The sequence below is a fragment of the Lissotriton helveticus genome (genome assembly GCF_964261635.1).
Source record: "Lissotriton helveticus chromosome 1_1 unlocalized genomic scaffold, aLisHel1.1 SUPER_1_unloc_7, whole genome shotgun sequence".
NCBI lineage: Eukaryota > Metazoa > Chordata > Amphibia > Caudata > Salamandridae > Lissotriton > Lissotriton helveticus.
Window position 1 is genome coordinate 3781558 of NW_027611714.1, and position 15886 is coordinate 3797443.

Sequence of the window (15886 nt, forward strand, 5' to 3'; positions counted from 1 at the left end):
TTCTACAGATAATGGCAGGAATGTAGTTAAGGCCATGGAGGACGGTTTCTATATCAGAGTGCCGTGTTTGGCGCACTGTATCAACCTTGTTGTGCAAAATTTTTTGAAAAAAGAACTTGCAGTCGACAAAACACTGACCATCTGCAGAAGAATATGCACACATTTCAACCATTCTTTTAAGGCCCGGAAGGAGCTGAGGCGCAAGCAAAATGAACGTAGAATGCCAGTGAAAGCACTTATCCAGGAGGTAGCAACACGTTGGAACTCAACCTTCTACATGCTTGAGCGTCTGCATGAGCTGTTTCCAGTAGTCAATGAGTATTTCTACAACCTGGGTGGTGATACGACAGGAATGATGCTAGCGGTGGAGCAATGGCAGCTAGTTAAAAGCCTGACAGACATGCTTCGGCCTTTTGAGGTCTTCACGCGTGACGTGAGCAGGGAGGACTGTTCTTTGAGCAAAGCTATCCCACTGTTGCTGAAGCTCGAGCACCAAGTCAAGGTGGTGTCTTCACAATTAAAGGACGTTGGAAAGAACGAAGCACATGAGTTGGCGCAGAGATTATTACAACGCCTAGTTAGCAATGAACGGCTTGTAAATATCAAGAAACAACAGCACTACATTTGTGCTACTATTCTGGATCCACGTTACAAAAAGCCATTGTTTGGCAAAGTAATAATTCCTTTTGAAACATCGGATGTTACAGAGTACAAAGGTTGGCTAGCTCAGTCAGCCATTCGTTTTGAAATAGAACGGAAGGAAACTGTAGGAGAAGACAGTACTACTAGTGAATCAGCAGGCGATCAGGCGTCCCAAAAAAGCACTTCACCATCTGTGCCTGTGGCAGAAGTGAGTGACTTTCCCTCTGAGCCGTTAACCACACCAGCAACCGTATCATCTGCACCAGGCGCATGCGATATGTCTGAAGCGAGTTGGCTAACTCAGCTAGGGTTTCCTGGTCCTAGAAAGGACACAGAAGTGCAAAGTACAGGAATCCGGGAGGACATTCTTTCAATGGTGCAGGCCTATCTGGATGACTCAACAGAGGTCAATATTACTGAGGACCCATTGGCGTATTGGCATGGGAAAAGAAAAATATGGCGAGAGCTCACCAACCTGGCTATCAATTACTTGTCTTGCCCACTCGCAAGCGTGTCTTCAGAACGTGTTTTTAGTTCTGCTGGTGGCATTGTGACTTCCAAAAGGTCCCGCCTCTTGCCCGCAAATGTGGAGCGGCTCACCATGATAAAGATGAACCAGCACTTCATACCACCAGATTACAGAGTACGAGAATGCACGCAGGAAGAAGAGGACACCGCCCTACCCGAGGAAAGTTCTCCTCAGTTACCAGAAGTAACCCCGACTGATGATTTAGCAGAGTATGAGGACGAGTTCTGCTTCCCTGACAGCGAGTTCTGAAAATGACTCAATCAATCATTCATTAATTGTAAATAGTCCTCCTTATTCACTTTTATTCCTGTATGTCTGTCTTTCTTTAGCAAGTGCTTCATCACATTCCCAACAAAACTGTAATCACCCAATCAAACAACAAGCACATCAGCAGAACTGTCTTGATTTTGATGCCGCAGCATTCCTCCGGTTCACAACAGTTAGTTGACAAGAACTCAGTCCTGGTCGTCTATCCTGAGTCCTCCTCCTCCAGACTCACCCTATCCATTACCCATAATGCTGATGCCTGGATTCTGCACAATGAAGAAATGAAGAAATGAAGGAGCCAGCCCTCAAACACAAATTACAGGTAAGATAAGCTTTTGGATGGGAGGTAGTATAAAGGAGTATTCGGAGAGGCGAGAGAGTGACAGTGGTACTAGCAGCAAAGTCCTAGGGCTCTTGAATTAACAAAGTCTGTGACAGGCATTTACTTAGGAAAAAATGTGGCCTATTGCACGTGAACGTGTAGGCGTTCTATTGCTCGCTTGCCTGTCTCAGGGGTGCTGTCTCTGGGGTTTCTAGGTTTTAGGGTTGTGTCAGCACCGCTACCACATTTCTAATGTTGATTGCTTTTGATTTGCAGAAAATCCACGCCGGGAAACTCCAGTTGTGGCCCTGCTGCAGAACGCGTTAGGACTCTGTGAATTCCAGGTGGAGCCAGCCCTCAAACACAAATTACAGGTAAGATAAGCTTTTGGATGGGAGGTAGTATAATGGAGTATTCGGAGAGGCGAGAGAGTGACAGTGGTACTAGCAGCAAAGTCCTAGGGCTCTTGAATTGACAAAGTCTGTGACAGGCATTTACTTAGGAAAACATTTGGCCTATTGCACGTGAACGTGTAGGCGTTCTATTGCTCGCTTGCCTGTCTCAGGGGTGCTGTCTCTGGGGCTTCTAGGTTTTAGGGTTGTGTCAGCACCGCTACCACATTTCTAATGTTGATTGCTTTTGATTTGCAGAAAATCCACGCCGGGAAACTCCAGTTGTGGCCCTGCTGCAGAACGCGTTAGGACTCTGTGAATTCCAGGTGGAGCCAGCCCTCAAACACAAATTACAGGTAAGATAAGCTTTTGGATGGGAGGTAGTATAATGGAGTATTCGGAGAGGCGAGAGAGTGACAGTGGTACTAGCAGCAAAGTCCTAGGGCTCTTGAATTGACAAAGTCTGTGACAGGCATTTACTTAGGAAAAAATTTGGCCTATTGCACGTGAACCAACACGATGACAGTGTTCTGTTAAATGAAATTACTGCAAAACCACCACCCACCCAGCTCAAAAGTAGTAAAAAAACAGGTATGCTCAGATAAAGTTTGAAAAAGTATATTTATATCCCTAACAAAATAATCTCCCGCAAGACCCTCCCTAACCCCAACAAATAGTCCTCAAAAGTCCCCAAAAAACCCAACTCCCAATTCCCACCCCCCAAAAGTCTCAAAAAAAGGGGCAAGGGACACTCTAGGGATGCAAGCTGGTAAGTTTGGCCTCCAGGGCATCATGCTTTAGGGCCAGGGCATCATATTTTTCTTGGAGGATGGCTTGCTCTAGGCGGAGGCCCTCCACCACATTTTGAAATTTGTGCCATTTCTGGACCTCCGCCTCTAGGTCTGACACTCTGCGGAGTGCACGGCGCAAGCGACCTTTAACAGTGCTGCGAGGTGCAGCTTTTGCTGCTCGGCGGTGGCGTCTTCCGGCACGGCTCCGGTTCGCTGGAGCACTGTGCTTACCGGCAGAACGTGGGGTAACAGAGGAGGATGTAGACGATGTTAAGTTGGATGCACTGGAGTGCGTGTTATCCCCCTCGAGTTCCACCAGTCGCCGATATTCCGCAACAATTGCTTCCAGCCTCCGTTGCCGGGCCAGTACAGCCAGCATACTCCTCGTTGGTTTGGAGGTTTTAGTATTGCCAACTATATGAAGAAAGAAAGACATAATCTGTAAGCAATGCTCTTTAGGAATATGATTAACACAAAATGATTCAGCAGGAAGTTGTGTCACAGTACAACTAGCAACTAGCCAGGGCAGTACAAAACTATTCAGGCCAGTATCATGGGCGTCCGCAGGGAGGGGCGCTTGAATCACCATTTCCCTTCCCACAACTCTCTTGTATCCTTGGTTTGGTGCTCTTTCATATGAAAGAGATCTGGCAGAAGTGAGTGATTTTTCCTCTGAGCCGTTAACCACACCAGCAACCGTATCATCTGCACCAGGCCCAGGCGATATGTCTGTTTCCCTCCCTCTCTCTCTCTCTCTCTCTCTCTCTCTCTCTCTCTGTCTCACTCTTTCTGTCTCCCTTTGTCTCCCTCTACCTCGCTGTCTCTCTCTCTCTGTCTCCCTCCCTCACCCTCCCTCTGGCTCCCTCCCTCTCTATCTCTCCTTCTGTCTTCCTCTCTCTCTGTCTCTGCCTCTATCTGTCTTTCGGTCCCAGCCTGCTGTAATTACCATATTGTAATTTGTCACTGGGCCACCACTGGATACACATCATATCCTATCTAAGAGTCAGATAGTACCATGATCCAGCTTACCTGTACTCGCCACCGCCACTGTCTCCTTCCTCACAGTCTGTACTTCTTCTTGGTCCGACTCCTCTAGCGCCGCCTCCTCCCCAGATCGACCCTCGGACTCAGAGTCAATGATGACCACATCCGAGCTGGCCCCGCCACCAGATGTTCCACCTACAAAGTAGATTTAAGAATGTTAGATTACACCACTCCACTAGTATTTGGTCTATGAATGAAAAAATGTGAAAACAACTGAAAAATTAATTGACTGTCTACTCTAGTCTAAAGTAAATGTCCCTCCTTCCAGGGAAAGCTGTTGTCTTGCTTAATTTTTTTGTCACAATTGTTGAATGCTTGCTTAATTTTTTAACACACATTATTTTTCTCTGAACAGACAGAAACTGGACTTCTAATGACAAGAGAGGAACATCAACTTGAAACCAGGTGAAAGCTCGGCTCGACCACAAGAAATGTGTACCATTCCAGAACTCATCAAATCAGCACCAAGCACTTTTCCATTTCCAACTAACTTTATTTTAATATATGTGTTTACTTAAACTTTTAATAAAGCTTTTAAACTTGAATTGACTCTGTAGTTTTTCCTCTAGAGAGTCCGGACTAGAGTGACTGAGCGAAAAGTTTTGCAATTTTTGGAAGGAGGAATCTGTGCTGCTGACACTACCAGGTTTATTTATACAGTGTGCCAAACACGCCCCTCTGAAATATTATTACTCTGGTCTTTGGTGTCCATAGTTCGGTTTGTGGAGAATTGTCCCTGCAACAGTAGGATTATTGATTTTGCTCCTATCTAAACACTATTTCAAAACAATTAAATTAGGAATGCTTGGACAACAATAGGTCCTCTATATTTAAAAGAAAACTTACTGGGGCCAGCAAAGGAGCACTCGCCGCCCTGGCCTGCATCCTCCTCCTTTGGAGCCACTGCTGCAGCAGATTTTTCGGTCCGCTTGCCCCTGGGCGGACCTAACGTACAACATGAAAGAAATAACAGAAAACATTGATGATTGCTGCTTGCCGATGTCCTTGTCAACCAAATCAAACATTTAGAAAGAACAAGAACCTACTATTTCATCCAAAAAGAGGGCTACAAAGGAAGGACTGCACCTGAGCCTCTACTCTAGGGGCAGATTTACAAGCCCCTTGCAGCTCTTCTGCTCCATTCTTGCGTCAATTTTGTGACGCAGCGCCACAAGAGAGGCGCCATGGTGTGGCGTATATTAACAACGTGGCGCATATGGGAGATGCATCCCATTCTAAAACCCTGCGCCATTAGGGAGCGTTCCAGCGCAAGGGAGGGCGTTCCTGCGCAGGAACGCATGCTAAAAGTGGCTATGGGGAATATATAAAATTTCAATCAGTCATTTAGGACAATGATGCGTCACTGAAACCCTGCGCCTGCATGAAGCAGACTTACGGCTTGACGCAGCATTGCTGGAGCTGCGCCATCGTTGCAACGCAACTCCATCAAAGAGCCGCCTTTACGGCACCGATGCGTAACGCTTCGGTGACGTTTTGGGACCATGGTGTGCCGCATTGTAAATACGGCGCACCATGGGTGGTGCTGCCGTGCCACACACTTTGCAGGGATGCGCAGGTAATTGCTAATCTGACACTTACGGGCATACTTACGAGTTCTGAGCTGCACACCTCCAGATGTGCACCAGAACAAATACGTAACACAAAAATAACCTTGCGTCACGGCAGATGCGCCGCTATTACAATGCGGCAAACCCTGGCGCAAGGGTAGGCAGATGCGTAACGCATCTCGTGACGAAATAGGGGCGCATCTCTAGAGTCGCTTCGCGGGCGCAATGCAACTATAGCAGTGCTCAGGGCTGCCCAATACTCTACATACCGCATCAGTCCTTACGCCTGCTTCAAGCAAGCAGGCATAAAGAATTGACATAGCAGCGTCGCGGAAGTGCCTGCGTTAAATCTTGTAGATTTCACGCAGGCACTTTTGCGAGGCACACATCTGCCTGACCGGCACCACCCACCCCCCACTCCCCCCCTGCGTGGAACAAGGGGCTTGTAAATCTGCCCCTTTGTGTCTAGCATTACGCAGTTCTGTAAAATACACTCATACTCAGCCCAATTAAATGAACACAAAATAGATAACAAATAAGCAGTGGCACCGGCACAGAGAAGGAGAACAGTGCACATGAAATGCACAGAAGATTTTGAAATATTAATGAAAAAATTGCTACTACTACTCACCAAGACCGGGGACCTCCACTCCCAGCACGTCTAGCAGGTCACGCTCTCGGTCAAGGATGTCGGTCCAGCGGTGGGTGACCTGATTGTAGGTGCGCTTGACCCCCGTGATCTTAAAAAGGGCCCGGCACACCTGCGCCCACCGCTTCCGTCGCTCCTGGCTGTTGGTGTAACCAGCAGCAATCCTGCCGCCTGCCGCGATGGTCCTGGGGAGACGGCGCTGCACGTAAAAAACAAGTGCGCCCACCTCCTCAGGGCTGAAAATCTCCCGAGGCACCACCATTTCCGCCCTCAATCGACCACACGGGAGCCGGGCACGGGCTGCGGTGCCCGTCTTGGGCAGCTTCACAGCTGTCTTGACCATGTTCTTGTTCTGGGCAGGTGTGAGCAGTAAAGAAGAGACAAAATGAAAAAAAATAAGAGTAGGGAAGAAGGAAAGTAAAAGTTTAAAAAAGTAGTTCAAAAGTAAACAAAAATAGCCTAAAACACAAAAATATAGATCTAGAAAAATACAGGGATAGAAAATAAGTTAAATAGATCAAAAAAATAGTAAAACAAGCAAAGGATGGCAGAGATATAGAGAGGATAGAAACACCATACCCAGACACATAGGAATGAATGAAAAACAAGATGGCGGCCCGATCACGTGCGAGTAAGTAAGTTCGCACGCGATTTCTCTCGCGAACTCGTGCGAACTTGTATTCGCAAGGCGCGAGTCGGGCGAGATTACACTTAGCGGGCGGAAACGGAAATACGTCACGCAAACAAAATGGCGGCGCCCATACTCAACCTTGAGGTAACTCGCACGAGTTCGCGGCTTCCACGGGCGAGTTCGCACTACGACGCGCCCCGCGAATAGGGCGAAATTACCGAAAAACGAGTTTTGCAAAAGCAAAACGAACGAGTAGGTGCAAAAGTTCGAGCTATTCATTTGTAACCATTTACCTGTAGTGCTTCCTGAAGGGGCCCTCCAGAATCCGGTTGCCTACTTGCAACTATTGTGTGACCCTGCTCTATCAGTCACAGAATAGTTACAAGTATGCCATTGCATCCTGTTAAAAAAAATTATTTACTTTGCATTTGCAACAAAAAGGAAAGGGAGCAGACAAGCAGGTGCCAGCCTTCATTAATGTCAGTTGGGGCAGGGCAGGTGTTGTTGTTTGCAAAACTTAAGGCACTTAGCAGGTGTTTGTTCACTCAGTGGTCAATCAGAGGGTGTTGTGATGACACTGAGGGTGGCATGGGTGTGCCAGCCAGAGGGTGGCATGGGTGAACCAGAGTGCCAGTGTTGACAGAGGATGGCAGTGCTTTGCTTTGCCCCAATAATGTACACTGGTGAACTAGAGGGTGATGTGATGACACAGAGGGTGACATGGGTGAGCCAGAGGGTGGCATGGGTGACCAAAGAGAGTGCCAGTGGTGACAGAGAGTGGCAGTGATGAAGAAAGCTTAGCAAACAGACTGGGCACGTACAAACAACAAGTTCGCTAAACTGGCGACCCGACAAGTAAGTTCGCAATTTGCGAAATAGTACAAAACCCTCGCGAACTTGCAGAAACCCGTGCGAACACACACACCCCCAAAAAATCCGCTAATCCGCGAGAATTCGCGGATTTCGCGTATTTTCGCAATCCGCGAATACGCAAATCCGCAAATTCGCGGATCGCGAATCCGCAAAATCCGCCCATGCTTAGAAATGATCAAATATACGGAAAAAACAGTCACATGTAATATATGCACTCAAGCTGTAGAATAATGCTGAAGTAATCACGCATATCTATACATTATCACTAATTTGTATATGAGAATTTACACATGAAATGGCTCTTAATACAGAAAAAAGGTTCGAGACCATTCCATCACAGAATAAAATAATTATGAACATACCAGCGGGCAGCTAATGTCTATAAACTATCTAAAATTAGAAATTTTAGTTCTCTAAGAATAGTTCTTACTTTAAGCAGAAGATAGTGTTCCGAAAAATATGCAAAAATATTTTGGGTCTGCTGAAAAAATTGCTGTCCGTGAACTGGAGGGAAAATTGTTCATGGTATTTTGCTTTTCTAGTTGAAGGCCAAATTCAGGGAACGCCGTGTACGAGCTTGCTAAAAAGTCTCTATTTCTGCTCTGGTGAGAACATCATATCATTTAGACTCTCGAAAAAGTTGTCAACAGCTTCCTGGGAGAGTTCCACTAACTCGGAAAAAGGTGTAACCATGCATTCGTGCGCATGATTGTCTCCATTGACATTTTGATTAGTATTGCTGACAGAAGGTCGTACCTGATCAATGCTGCTTTCATCTTGAACTTCACTACCCCTTAATCGTAGTGGTGAAGCTTCCACGAATGCCGTCATCAGGATTGGTAGCCGTTGAGGGCAGCACAAAGCATGAGCCTTTATTGGACTCAACAATGTTTCTGCATCCATTGGCGCATCTGATTGTAGCGTCAGACAGGTGTCTAACACGCATTCTTCTCCGCATAGCAAGCACCTTAATACAGGTAAAACACATCGTTGCCACATTGGTCGAAATGAAAGAAACCAAGTCATGTTCAGGTCTCTAAGCCGGGATAGTCCCAGGATTTTTGATATCCGGTCCCGGTATCCAATGGCTAGGATTGTTTCTTCCCTTGTCGCAGGTGTTTTGTCTGTGACATGGTTTGCCATAACGAAATATAAGGACTAGGAATAGGATTCCTGCAATTAGTCCCAAAATGAGGGGAAGTCCGCCAAAAATCGAAAGGACGAAATCTGGAAAAATACCCAGTATGGCTTTGAATGGTGTTAATGCCATCGAAAATACTGTCTTAAATACTTTTGAGACTCCACTGGTATCAGAAATATTTAAGATTTCATTCAGGATTTCTGCGAAATGTATGGGGGAATTAGTTGATAATAAGGAGTGAATCTCTGCAGTCGTCCTTGCGACTAGGAGATCATACGTTTCTTTTGATGACGTGAGCCTTGTCGGCATCTGAAGAAGCACTGTTTTCATTCTGCTTAAAGTATCTATTCGAATAGAAGTAATTTTCAAGTTGGGCCATGCCCTTGCCTCCCTGTCTGGAAGGGAGCTGGGGAACAATAAGCGTCCACAGCACTTGACCTTCGCAGTCGTAGTTACGAGATAAGGAGTCCCGGGCATAAGACTACAACAGCTGCGGTCCACAATTAGAACATAACTCCCATTATAGAGTCTTTGAAAAAATGGTTCTATCTCTGTTGCAGGTGCGCCTAGCTGGTGACATGAAAGGTTATTTGAGTTCCCTTCACAGGCTCCATGCAAACTAATTCCATTACACAGAAGTGTACCGCTTAGTGACATCGCACAATTATTGCCACTAAGAAACACTTTCTGTCCTTTATTACTGACACATGCATGTGAATAGGGCAAGTTCCATGTTGTTTTAATGTACCCTTTTCCCATTTTTTCGTACATGCCAGCCTGTATATATTTTTGGCAGTATTGAAACCTGAAGGTTGATATTGGAATATTAATTATCCCATGTATTATCCATTCACTTACAGGTCGTTCTGACATTGTCACTGGTAATCTCTCGAGTTTCTCAATGCTCAGGATTGTATAATCAGCACCCTTTTGTGCCATACTGATTTGTTTATCAGTAAGGTTAAAGATATTGAATAGTGACGTTGTGTTGATTAAACGCCAAGGCACATAGCCTGAACGCAGATTTTGTAACGTCCAGCCAAGCTGTACAATAGAACGCAATTGGGACTGACCGTGTTGTAACAACAGTAAGTCTTGCGATATTATGTCGATTGCTGAAGACACAATGCTGTCCAGAGAAAAAATTCTGGAGGACAGAGTCATTAACCCATTGTCCACTACAGAAAGTGATTTTTCCAAATTAATACGGTCAATTTCCCGTATACTTTCTGCTGTCTCAATTTGAGTCACCTTCCAGGCCTCGTTGTATGCTGCATATACAGAGGCTGCTATGAAACGTTTCTGACGCTGTTTGCGCGGTCCCATAATGAAATCACGCAAGTCAGCACCATCAGTAAGTAAAGTAAGGTGTTGCTTAATTTCTGCCAGTGTGGAAGTTTGTAGCCACTGAAGGCATAATTTGCCCACACTGTAGGTGGTTATTATCCCTGGGTGTTGTCTTTGGGAATATCTAGGGTCTGGCCTGGTCATTTTGAACCCCTGTGTTTTGTTCAGGAATCTGTCTTGACAGTTATTAGTATCTGTGGGCCAGATCAACCACTTTTTCCAATCAGGATGTGTTCTGTTTTGGTTTAATACATAATTTACGTCTATCTCTTCATCTGTAGAGCTATTGCTATTCATCGTTGGTTTTGGAATAGACGGTTTATTTAAGTCTTTGATTTTGGCTAGGCCAAGACAGGTAGTTTGTTGAACAGTGTCATTTAAAAATATAATTTGTTCTGGGATCATGCAGGCTCTAAACAAAGATTCTATACCCTGTACTTGCCATTCTTTTGTACCCCAAACACTTTTTACTTCAACATTTTTGTCCCAATAATCAAAACCAAAAGTATTCATTTGTTCAAAGAATGAGTCTGAATATATCAATTTCGTGTTTGTTATCATGGTCTTTGTCCCTGTCTTATTTGACAATTTGAAATAAAATGTTTCAGCATTACTTGAGTTGAAACCTGAAAAGTATGAATATTTGTTATAAACGGTTCTTGAGCTTCCTTTTGGAGGGGTTGCACAATGTTCCCATTGATTATAATTTAAAACATTTCTAGGTTGTGCAGATCTATGTAAAAAATGGTTACCATAGTGGTTATAACAGTACATACTATCATAATTTGTCGAACCCTGCAAATAATCATGTTTGGTAAATTTAGCAGACATCACTAAGTCAGACATCATAATATTTATACTTTCAAAGTCCCAATCATCAGCAAATGAGCTTGGTTTTACAAAGTCACTCAACGAGATCTTAATTTGGTGTGGATATTTCAGGATTTCAACCGGACCATAGATTTCGTAGTCAGTGTTGTCCCATGCTACCCCACCCTGTATAGGATTGGCTGTGAAGTTGACTGAAGAAAGTTCTCTTTTCTCGACGTGTGAAGATGTGTGTGGTTTGAGGATCAAGTTGATTTTCTGACTTGCTGTGTCCATTTTAGCATATTTTCCCTCAATGAAGCGTCCCAAAGTTAGTACCATGATGAGCCAAAGTATGAGGATAAAAGCACCAAAACCCACCCAAAATTCAATCAATGGAGAAATCAGATATGTTTCTTTCAGTTGTTTCAAAGTACTTTAACTTTATCTTTAAAGGTTTTTGTTGATGGCTGTGTTTTTGATTCAGTGAAGCCTTCAGAGGAATCATCGAAGTTTATGAAGTAGCCGGATGCAGTTCTGTCAATTGTTCCAATTGCTTCAGGATTACTGTTTCTTGCATAGTCGTTTGTTACTTCATTATAGATTGGTGTGTCTCTGCTAAATGTTTTTATTTGGGTTTTCAGAGGTCTAAGTTCCATTGCATTGTTGCATAGTCCTTGTTGTAGTTCTGTAGGCGTTTCGAATGTGATTAGCCTCTTAGATTGAACCTCTGTGTTTGTAGCAAATCTTGGTGTTCTACTACTTATCGGGAGTCCACTTGGCCTACTATTTGTTATCGGCCACATGATTGTGGTTTTACCAGGTCGATGGATACAACTCGGTTCTCCTTTTTACCAGCAAGCGGCGGTAGTACAACTGATCTTGTCCCGTTGATAGACAAGACAGGAACTGCTTTTCTGTAAGAAGGCCCAAATTCCTTCTTTACCGCGATCTTTTCTCTGACTAGATCCCCGACTTTTGGAATCCAGACAGGTCTTGCTGGGACAGGTGGTGGTTCTTCAGTGGTTGTTGGCTGCTGTTTCAACTTTATGTTGCTCAGGTCATTTCTTGTTTCGTTTAAGTCCTGCAAAATAGCCAAACGATCTTTGATATCAAAGCTTTTTTCCTTCACCACTGAAGTCTGACTGTCGAGGTCTAAGACTAGCATCCTAGTTCCAAACAATAATTCGTACGGACTGAATCCCTTCAGAGAATTTCTTGGCAGGTTATTTAGACTACGTTGGACACTTATTAGATGTTTGACCCACCCAGCTCCCGAACCTAATATCCTTTCTGTTATAGATAGCTTTATGCCTTGGTTTTTTCTTTACACCATCCCGTATCCCTCAGGAAGGAAGTGAGAAGAGTCCCGCTGTGCTATGCTCATTTGGCCATGTTTCCCCTCAGGCTGGAGGGCTAGAGTGAAAACAATGGTCAAACGTAGCATGCTCTTAGCGTATATGCCATTTAGACTCGCAAATCTTTGTATAACAGTCCAGACGTCAGCCGAGTGCTGGTGATCTACATTATAAGTGGAAACTAGCCTGTATATATTAATCGGACACTTTGCTTTTTACTGTTGATCTTTTCTGGAGTGAAACAACACGGTATTACACCGTTTCTCTCACCACTGCGATTTCTGTTACAGTTTGGGCAGTTCTTTAAAAACATGGTATGATGCAGGCTCATGCCTGGCCACCAGTACCTTGATTGTAATTCTTCCAGAGAATCTTTTAGTTTGAGGTGTCTGAGACCCTCGCCCATATGTGCGTCTGCTATTAACAAGGTTCTCCTGTCCATGTTTGGAATCACTCTATCCCCCACTCCAGGGATTCGAACAAAAGGGACGGAGTTTGCATCGATTATGTATGTATAATTGAGTGGATAGTTGATCGGTAGCGCTGAGCAGTCGCCTTTTGATGACGTTTTCACCGCCAGCACTGTTTCACACCGTCAATATACTTCACTGTACGCTTTTTTCTAGCTACGGAAGCCGATTTAGTTGCTACCGCTGTGGCTGTCTCAGCCAATGAATTCCCTGCAACGTGAACGCCATCACGCTGATGACTCAGTGTGTGTGTCACGTGAGTCTTTGGTAGTTCTTTTTGTAAAAGAGCTATTTGTTCCCAAAGCAGTTTATGCTTTATTGTTGCATCTGTGTCATCTTTGTAACCGTTTTGAATCCATGTCTGCAAATCGTTGTTATATGATTTGACGCAGTAATATGAATCGGACACTATAAGTGTCGGGAATTCGCGATCCGCATTATCTAGCGCCATTTTCAATGCTATTATTTCAGTCTGTTGTTCTGAATTAGTTTCTACTGAGTGTGTTTTTGTTAATAGAGGTCTTAGATTACCTCCGCGCCACACTTCTTTTGTAATCTCACATGTGGGGTTGTATGCTTGTTCTCCCCAAACGGAGGGTTGAGCATGTCCGTCTGTATAGATTACACAAGCGTATTGTCGTAAGGGCAGAATGTCGATTGGCAGAGGGAATGTTCTTTCATATTCTAGATGTTTTAGTTCCTCTAGTTCTGGATCAAAGTAGTAGTATACTTTGTCCGTTGTAATTGAATTCACCCATTGTATCCATTCCGGATTCAATGTTGTTGTTGGTAAATTACACGGTGTTGTTAATGCCTCAAAGGCTGATTCTGCTGTTCTGACTGTGATGTGTCTACCGTCCGCTTGATCTTTTTCTCTAGCTATTGCGGTTTGAACTGCATTAACAATGTTTTCTTTAATGCTGAATTTCTTTTCAGCTTCTGTGTACAAGTGTGATTTGAATGCAATTGGTACCTTTTCTCCCTCATTAGAGGTCAGGTATGTGAATCCGCATCTTCCTGGGATGACTCGAATCACAAGATTGCGTGTGTTATCACGTGTTTCTAATTTTGTTTTAATTAACATGTCTGTTTGTAAGGATCTCAGAATTTCTGTGTGTATTTGAGTCCAATTGGTTCTTTTAAAATCTGGTTTTATTAAATCATAAAGGGGTTTGACCCTTTCTGCGTAATTTGCAATGTATGTTCTTCCGAAATTTAGGAAGCCTAGAATTGACTGTAAGTTTTTTAGTGTTCTAGGTGCTTGGAGTACGGCACATTTCTCTAGGAAATTGTCAGCCAGGCTTTTGCCTTCACTTGATAATTCATATCCTAAGAACAGGACTGTTAGATGAGCAATTCTGGATTTTTTAAAGTTGAATTTGTAACCCTCTGCTGCGAACCCAAGTATTATGGTGTTCACTCTCTTCAAGTGAGTATCCAAGTCATCATCTGTTAAGTATATGTCGTTGACATAAGATAATGCTTCGTCATCATATGTTTGTAGTAATTCTGTTACTCTCGCTGAAAATACCCCTGGGCTATTCTTGTACCCCTGGGCTAACCAACAGAATTGTTTTTGAGTGCCATTTATTGAGAACGCAGACAAATATCTGCTCTCTGGTGCTATGTTTTGACAAAAGAATCCATTAGAGATGTCTAATGTTGTTTTGTATTTTTTGCGCACTATGTTATTCATTAGTGCAGCACTATGCGAGTTTTGCACTGCAAAAGTTTTGCAACATGAGTTAAGGTGTCGGTAATCCAAAACTAGACAATATGAATTGTCTGGTTTGGAGACCGGAAACAAAGGGTTGTTCATTTGTGAGGTGCAAGTTTCAATCACCCCCTGGTATTCTAATTGATCTAGGATTTCTTTTACCTGTTTTTTAGCTTCTTGCTTAATTGGGTACTGTCTTTGTGCAGTAGGTTGTGATTTTAACTGGATTTTGTGAGGAGGAGAGTCCTCATCCCATCCTACATGATTTTTATATAAAGCAGGAGCTAGAGCTACTGCCCACTTTCTAGCAAGTGTATATTTTTTATGAATTGGGATATGATTTGAGAAGGCAGGCATAATTATTTCTTCGCCATGAGGGCACTCCCTGACAAACTCTGGTGGCCAGTCTTTTTCAGCTAGAAGGATGTCATAGCCCTTCGAGAGATTATCCCAAAATAGTCCCCTTATTTTTCTAGTCTTATCCCCTTCTATACGTAAAGTTATTTCATATATTTTGTGAGGTTTGCTAACTCTGGTGTCTGCAGTTTCCACTTGAAGATATTCATTCGTGTCCACTGTCTCCAGATGATTCATAAGGACTTTGCGAGCTATGCTCACTTCTGCTGCGCTGTCTAGCATTGTCTGAGCCCATTCTCCGTTTTTCAGTTGTGTCCTCAGTATTCTCGGCATTGTTAACTACTTTAATACTGGCTACCTTCTTTTTTGGAAATTGTAATTTCTTTTTTAGATGAGCAGGTTCCTTGTCTTTGGACTTGGCGTGCTCTTCTCTTTGTTCTGATCGTCCTCTTCTTTTCGATTTCTGCGAGGAAGTCTGAAAAGATTGAGAGGGACGTGTATCAATGTCTTGATATCTATCAGGCTTCTTTATATTATCCCTATTTCTAAGGTTATATCTTTTCCCAGAGGGGTCACTTTGGGGTGACCTGTGTCTTTGGTTCGGAGATTTTTCTCTCCGCCGAGGAGACCTTCCTCTGGACTGGAATTTCTTTTCTTTAGGATTGGATTGTTTGTTTCCATCCCAGCTCTTTTTTTGTGATGTTGAATTATTATTAAAAAATATTATTTCAGGACTTTCAATCAGTTGTGGTTTTACTGGTATTCCACCTAAACTATCTCTACCTAGTTCCTCATAGGATTTTTCTATAATTCTGGCAATTTCAGCTGGTTGGTCTGCTATATCTGTCTCCTTTAACCTCTGGCGGATTGCCACGTTTGCTGCTTCTCCCTTTATGTTGGCTAATAATATAGCCGAGACCTGCTTGAAGTCTTTTAGTAATTTCATACCAAGAGTTAAAGCGGGTTCTGGACCGTATTCGT

The 15886-nt window shown here is 43.7% G+C and overlaps 1 protein-coding gene and 1 long non-coding RNA gene across 2 annotated transcripts in view; one reads left to right on the forward strand and one right to left on the reverse strand.

The window, feature by feature from the left end:
• LOC144806415 (uncharacterized) overlaps positions 1–15886 on the reverse strand; it is a 116481-nt gene that overhangs the window by 87077 nt on the left and 13518 nt on the right.
• LOC144806405 (uncharacterized) lies at positions 2405–4532 on the forward strand. The gene is made up of 2 exons (XR_013605797.1): positions 2405–2508; positions 4343–4532. It is a non-coding gene; the product is annotated as an uncharacterized LOC144806405 (long non-coding RNA).